This window comes from Engraulis encrasicolus, chromosome 22, assembly GCF_034702125.1.
Source record: "Engraulis encrasicolus isolate BLACKSEA-1 chromosome 22, IST_EnEncr_1.0, whole genome shotgun sequence".
NCBI classification, from domain to species: Eukaryota; Metazoa; Chordata; class Actinopteri; order Clupeiformes; family Engraulidae; genus Engraulis; species Engraulis encrasicolus.
In genome coordinates, this window is record NC_085878.1 from 50,994,357 (window position 1) to 51,000,217 (window position 5,861).

At 40.6% G+C, this 5,861-nt stretch overlaps 1 protein-coding gene across 1 annotated transcript in view; it reads right to left on the reverse strand.

Annotated features, from left to right (window-relative positions):
• Positions 1-5,480, reverse strand: part of wfs1b (Wolfram syndrome 1b (wolframin)) — a 25,758-nt gene extending 20,278 nt beyond the window's left edge. Inside the window, exon 1 of the mRNA XM_063188612.1 lies at positions 5,402-5,480. The gene's annotated coding sequence lies outside the window, so the exon portion shown is untranslated. The remainder of the gene's footprint in view (positions 1-5,401) is intronic.
• Between the last annotated feature and the right edge of the window lie 381 nt (positions 5,481-5,861).

Consider the following 5,861-nt stretch of genomic DNA (forward strand, 5'->3'; position numbering starts at 1 on the left):
ATTGCGTGACAGAAACATTGCAGCATGAAGACATATTAAGAGGTTAATAGTCACCTTAAACTTCCACAGCACTCTCCAATAACTGAGGTACTGACTGGTTAGGAGCCAGTCTTTAAGACCCTTGTAGTTGGCCTTGCAGCTGCCCATTCACAAACATTGACATGCATCACCCCTCAGGACGCAATTTGTGTTACGAAATTGAACTTGTAGTTAATATTACTGTCTTGAGTTTTTTTTCACATTCACATATCTTAATATAAAAGTTAATATTTATGCAATCATGCCAAATGCTTCATACATTATTCAAAATGTTGTTGGTTAATTTATATATACATTATATTCCAGGTTTCATTAATGTTACAGTCACACCGCAGGATATTTGACATATAAACCTCTACATAAATCTTAACAAAAATGTTTCTTCTCATCTAAGACTAATATGAAACATAATGTACCACATCTTCTTTCATTGACATTTGTTTTTTAAAGGGACATTTTTTGAAAAAGTTTTGTAGGTTTTTAACCAATGCTACGAAAAAACAAGGCGTCACGTCAACCACCCGAGCACATATTACAGAAGCTGATTTAAGTTGATTGATGGCCCTTTACTTTACATTAGGGTGTACACTGTACAGGCATAAAACACTCACAGACCAGTTTCAGCCGTCTGGCCTTCATAAGGGCGTGGGGATGAAGGCCTGACAGTTGAGTGTTTATGTCTGTAGCCTACACTCCAATGTAAAAATCAATCAATCGATCAAAATGACTTGTATAGCACATTATCATACATAATTGTAATTCAATGTGCTTAAAGGGGTATGCCACTAATGTAAACATTAAACAAGGATGACCCAAGCAAACATAAAATGCATTTTTTTGTGTGATTATTGCATTTGTTAAGGAAATAATGCCAGCATGAGCCTGTGTGAAAAAGTAATTGCCCCCCTTGTTAAATGAGGAGGTATCTGTGATTAATCATATTGTTTATTATTTAGAGTTATATTTCACAGCTGCCCAAGTCTGGCTGGACAAATGTGGACAAATGTAACAACAGTTTAACTTTTTTAAAGGAGAGCCTCCTGTAACCTCTGGTGTGAAATGAACACTGCATTTGATAAAAAAGAACACCATGTCAACAGTGAAACATGGAGGTGGGAGTGTCATGGTTTAGGGATGTTTTGCTCCCTCGGGACATGGATGACCAGCTATGATTGAAGTAAGCATGAATTCGGTTCTTTACAAGCAAATCCTGAAGGATAATGTACAGCCATCCATTTGTAACCATTCGATTGCAGAGGCTTCGTAGAGAGGCATTTTGGATTCATACTCTAAATTCAGTGGAGCCTCAGGGCATAAATGAGGAACTCAATATGTCTTGCTTTCTGTAACAAATTGCTCCAGCATCGCGGCTGTGGTCTTGTAATAATTGTAGCTGTGGTTTTATTGACAATGTTCTTTGTGTATTGTTTTTTTGTTTTTGTTTACTTTTTTCTAACTTTTTGGTTTTGGGAGGTTGGCAAGCTGTCTAATTGTCTACAATCTTGTCCTGGTGTTGGGGGGTGGGGTCAATTACCTGCAATGAGATGAGACCAATTTAGCCAAACCAAGTGGGATCACCTGTGAATGTCAAGTCTTGAAATGTGTGTCTCTCTCTTGCTATCATTTGACTCTGAAGAAGGTGTAGCAACACCGAAACGTTGGTTGCGTGTGTGCACAAAATAAAGTCTTGAAAACTAAGCTGCAGTGTGCTCCGGCTTCTCCTTTCCAGTGATGTCTGTCCCACTGTGATGCACCTGCAAGCTGAGTGAGGGATGATGCGTATTCCCAATTCTCACTGGCATAGCTGTCTGGGTGTGGCCTGTGGAACTTGAGCATTGCAGTGCATTATGGGGATTGTTGTCACAAATCCACAAGCACTAAAAAGTCATTTTCTGCCTTTTCTCAGCCAAGAAGGCACCAAATTAGAAATGTATGCTACTATTCTATCAATACACATTCATGTCTCCACCGGTGGAATGCCCCTTTAATGTTTACATTTGTTTGGTGATCTGAAAATATTAAGCGTGCCAAATGTGCAAAAAAGTTTTGAAAAATCAGTAAGGGGGAAAAACATCTGCACTGCACTGTACATAGGGCACAAGTCATTTAGTGAAACTAAACTATCAGAAGAATTGTAAACTCAATTCTAAATCTCACAGGTAGCCAGTGCAATAATGAATAAATAATACATTATTTTTTAAATAACTCTCCTACCTTGACTATGAGGAGAGTGCTTTGGATTCAGTTTATCAGTCTATGTCCTACAAAAAAATGAAATCTTAGTAGGCTTATTTTTCTAGTTTCAAGTACAAACTATTCAAAGTAAAAATCACCAGTACTTTTGAACTAGAACTTTGACCATTTAGACTTTAAGCAGTTTCTTACCAGAATTCATGCTGCCCATTCACAAATGTTACTGTTTTCATGAATACTTACCACCACCGTCAAATTCTAAGTATTCATTATGACAGGGAAAATTACACTTTTCATACATGAAAAGATGGATCTTCTCCATGTCCGCCATTTTGAATGTCCATAAATAGACATTTTTATTTGATGAGATTCTTTTTCACTCGTTTCACGCTAATATTGCTTATAGCAAGTAAAAACATATCACAGAGTAAAAATAACTTACCCCACCTACAAAGGTCTTAAAAATGTCTAAATAGTCTAAATTATAGTTGTAAATTCTAGTTCAAAAGTATTTGGTGGTTTTTACTTAAATTAAGATGGACTAGATGTTTTACTTGAAACTAGAAAAAATAAGTTTACAAAGATTTTCATTTTTGCAGTGTGTAGCCTGATTTCCTCCGTCCTTGCAAGTGCAATTTTCAGTTTGGGCCCAAAGCTATACTGGACCAATTCAGTGAGTTACAGAATATGAGTTTGATTCCACTGAAACGTGTGTATCCTGGAAACGTGGATGTGAAAGTGCCAAAACGTGTTTTTTAAAGCAGTATGGGCTTCCTGAGGACGACAGAGCGTGCAGAGTGCATCGCTCTGTGTACTGCACGGAGTATTCCCTGCCAGCCAGCCAGCCAGCGCTGCTATTCCTCTCACCCACCATCACCATCAGCCAGCCCACGGCCACGGATGACGTCGCTCACTCTGGCCCGCCAACCTACACACATATGGAAGCTCCAAAAATGGACACGGGGTATACCGTCGGCTACTGAGCGCCAGAACAAAGGAAGAGCCTGACTTGGCTTCGGAAGTAAAGAGGGAGGGGAATGTTTTTCTTTTTTACTTCCCCAGCGATTATGGAAAGGGTAAAATTCAATTTAGCTTCTCTAGGAGAGCATATATCCGGAGGTCCAAAAATATTGAAATGCAATAATCTTCTTGTTGATCAGATGTTTTTTACTCATCATTATCATTATAGCTGCCTCCTGTGGCATATTTACATGTCAACAGATATTCCACATACAAGCACAGTATGAGGCTTTTTGGTATTCATGAACATTAGAAAAACAACATTGTATGATATTTGATAATAAAATATTCTTCCTCCACAAAGGCTGTGCTTGTACTGAGGTGGACAGGAGCAGGAAACAACAGCCTTTATATAGACTTTATTCGTATAGAAATTTTTTTAACCTCTGGCTATGATTACAATCAGAGCTGTTTATAGGTCTAAAACACCCTCTAGTGTCTGCACATGAAAATTACATTTCCAAGGGGCCACCATTTATCATTTGAAGCAGCCAACCTGCACTCAACGATTCTCTCTCATGTTGGCTACTGCATAACTGCATGGTCACAGGCAGGTCTTTCAGCAATAAGACCACTGGAGAGACTCTACAACCGTGCGCTAAAAATCCTAGCTAAAAAACAATTAGAGCCTATCACTGTGATGTTCAGTGGGACCTAAACATGATGAGCTTTGTTAATTATATAGCTAGGTCAAATATTAACTTGCTCTTAAATGCCTGCATGGCCAAGCCCCCCAAGTGCTCTGTGATCTAATCCAACTTTTGCAGGCAGTTGGGAGGTTCAACAGGGGGGCTATAGCAGGGAATTGCAGGATACCCCACCATAAAACATCCTTTGGTCAGTCCTCATTCCTAATGAAAGGAATTCAATTATGGAATAGTTTGCCCCTTGAAATCAAGGCCATTCACAGTCATGGGTGGTTCAGGAGTCAGATGAAGGAGTTCCTAAAAAACAACCAGGTATGTAGCCATGTGTGAATATGTGTGGGTTGGGTGGGGTTGGCTGACTGAGTGTGTGTGTGGTGATTGCAAGTGGTTTCGATGGGTGTGTGTGTGTGTGTGTGGTGTGGGGGGCAGTTAACTGTGTGTGTGTGTGTGTGTGTGTGTGTGTGTGTATTGGCTGTCTTTTAGATTGAATGAATGGCTTGTATGAATGGATAGGCTACTCTTTAAGCTAAAAACTTTTTTATATTTAATTTTAAAAGCCTTTCTAGGAACGGGCATTGGAAATGAATCAAGGCTATAAATGCTATGATGCTTTTCTGTTGGGCTTGCATAGCCTTCATGATCTGGCCCTATCAAACAAACCAAACTGAACTGAACTGAAAGGGATGAAACAGAAGTGCAATGGCTGTCCATCTGTGTCTACAAGATGGTGTGTGTGTGTGTGTGTGTGTGTGTGTGTGTGTGTGTGTGTGTGTGTGTGTGTGTGTGTGTGTGTGTGTGTGTGTGTGTGTGTGTGTGTGTGGGTGGTAACTGCACAGAATAAATTAACAGTGTGTTTGTTCACTCATAATGTCCCAAAATAACTCAGGACAGCTTAGGGACCAGCGTCTTTACCATTGAAAACAAAGCCCATTTTTAGCAACACCTCTTCCAAACCACATTACACCAGTTGGTGAATAAGTCTCGGCAAACACTAAACGCAAACACTGTCGTCACACACTGAAATTGCATCACATCATGCACGTGCCTGTCAAGCCATGCCAACATGCGCCGCCAGCATGGCTCTCTCAGGGGGTATGCAAATTCAAAACAAATAAACAAATCTAGGAGGCCAGAGAAGTGCCATCCTGCGCCGTGTGTGTGTGTGTGTGTGCATTTATGAGTGCGTGCCTGTGTGTGTGTGTGTGTGTGTGTGTGTGTGTGTGTGTGTGTGTGTGTGTGTGTGTGTGTGTGTGTGTGTGTGTGTATTTATGAGTGCATGTGTATGTGTGCGTGTGTGTGTGTGTGTGTGTGTGTGTGTGTGTGTGTGTGTGTGTGTGTGTGTGTGTGTGGGTGTGTGTATTTATGAGTGCATGTGTATGTGTGTGTGTGTGTGTGTGTGTATTTATGAGTGTGTGTGTGTGTGTGTGTGTGTGTGTGTGTGTGTGTGTATTTATGAGTGCATGTGTATGTGTGCGTGTGTGTCTGCGTGTGTGTGTGCTCACCTCAGTCTGTGCTTTAGCTTCTCCTGCTCTGGCTCTCTCCTCCAGCTCCTGTACATTAAGGTCTCCAGGGAAGGCCTCAGGTAAGCCTATATAATACATTACTCATTCCACACACACACACACGCACACACACACACACACACACGCACGCACACACACTGTTAATACCCACTCTTGCCTGTTTTATCCTGTTAAATTATGGAATGCCCTGCCACCTGAGGTACAGTACGGTGCGCTGAAGACCTATCTGTTCAAAGTAGGACTTTCTCTCTCCATCTTGTCATTTCCATTTTATTTTAACTTCTATCTTATTTTGTTTGGTTGTTTGTTTTTAAGGTGAGCTGGGGTGTTTTGAAAGTCGTCATGTCTTGTGCAGCAATGATAATGGGAGAGCATGTAGGGTGCTACTACTACATTTTACATTACTTTCAACTTCTGCACCCAAATTTCACAACTCCCC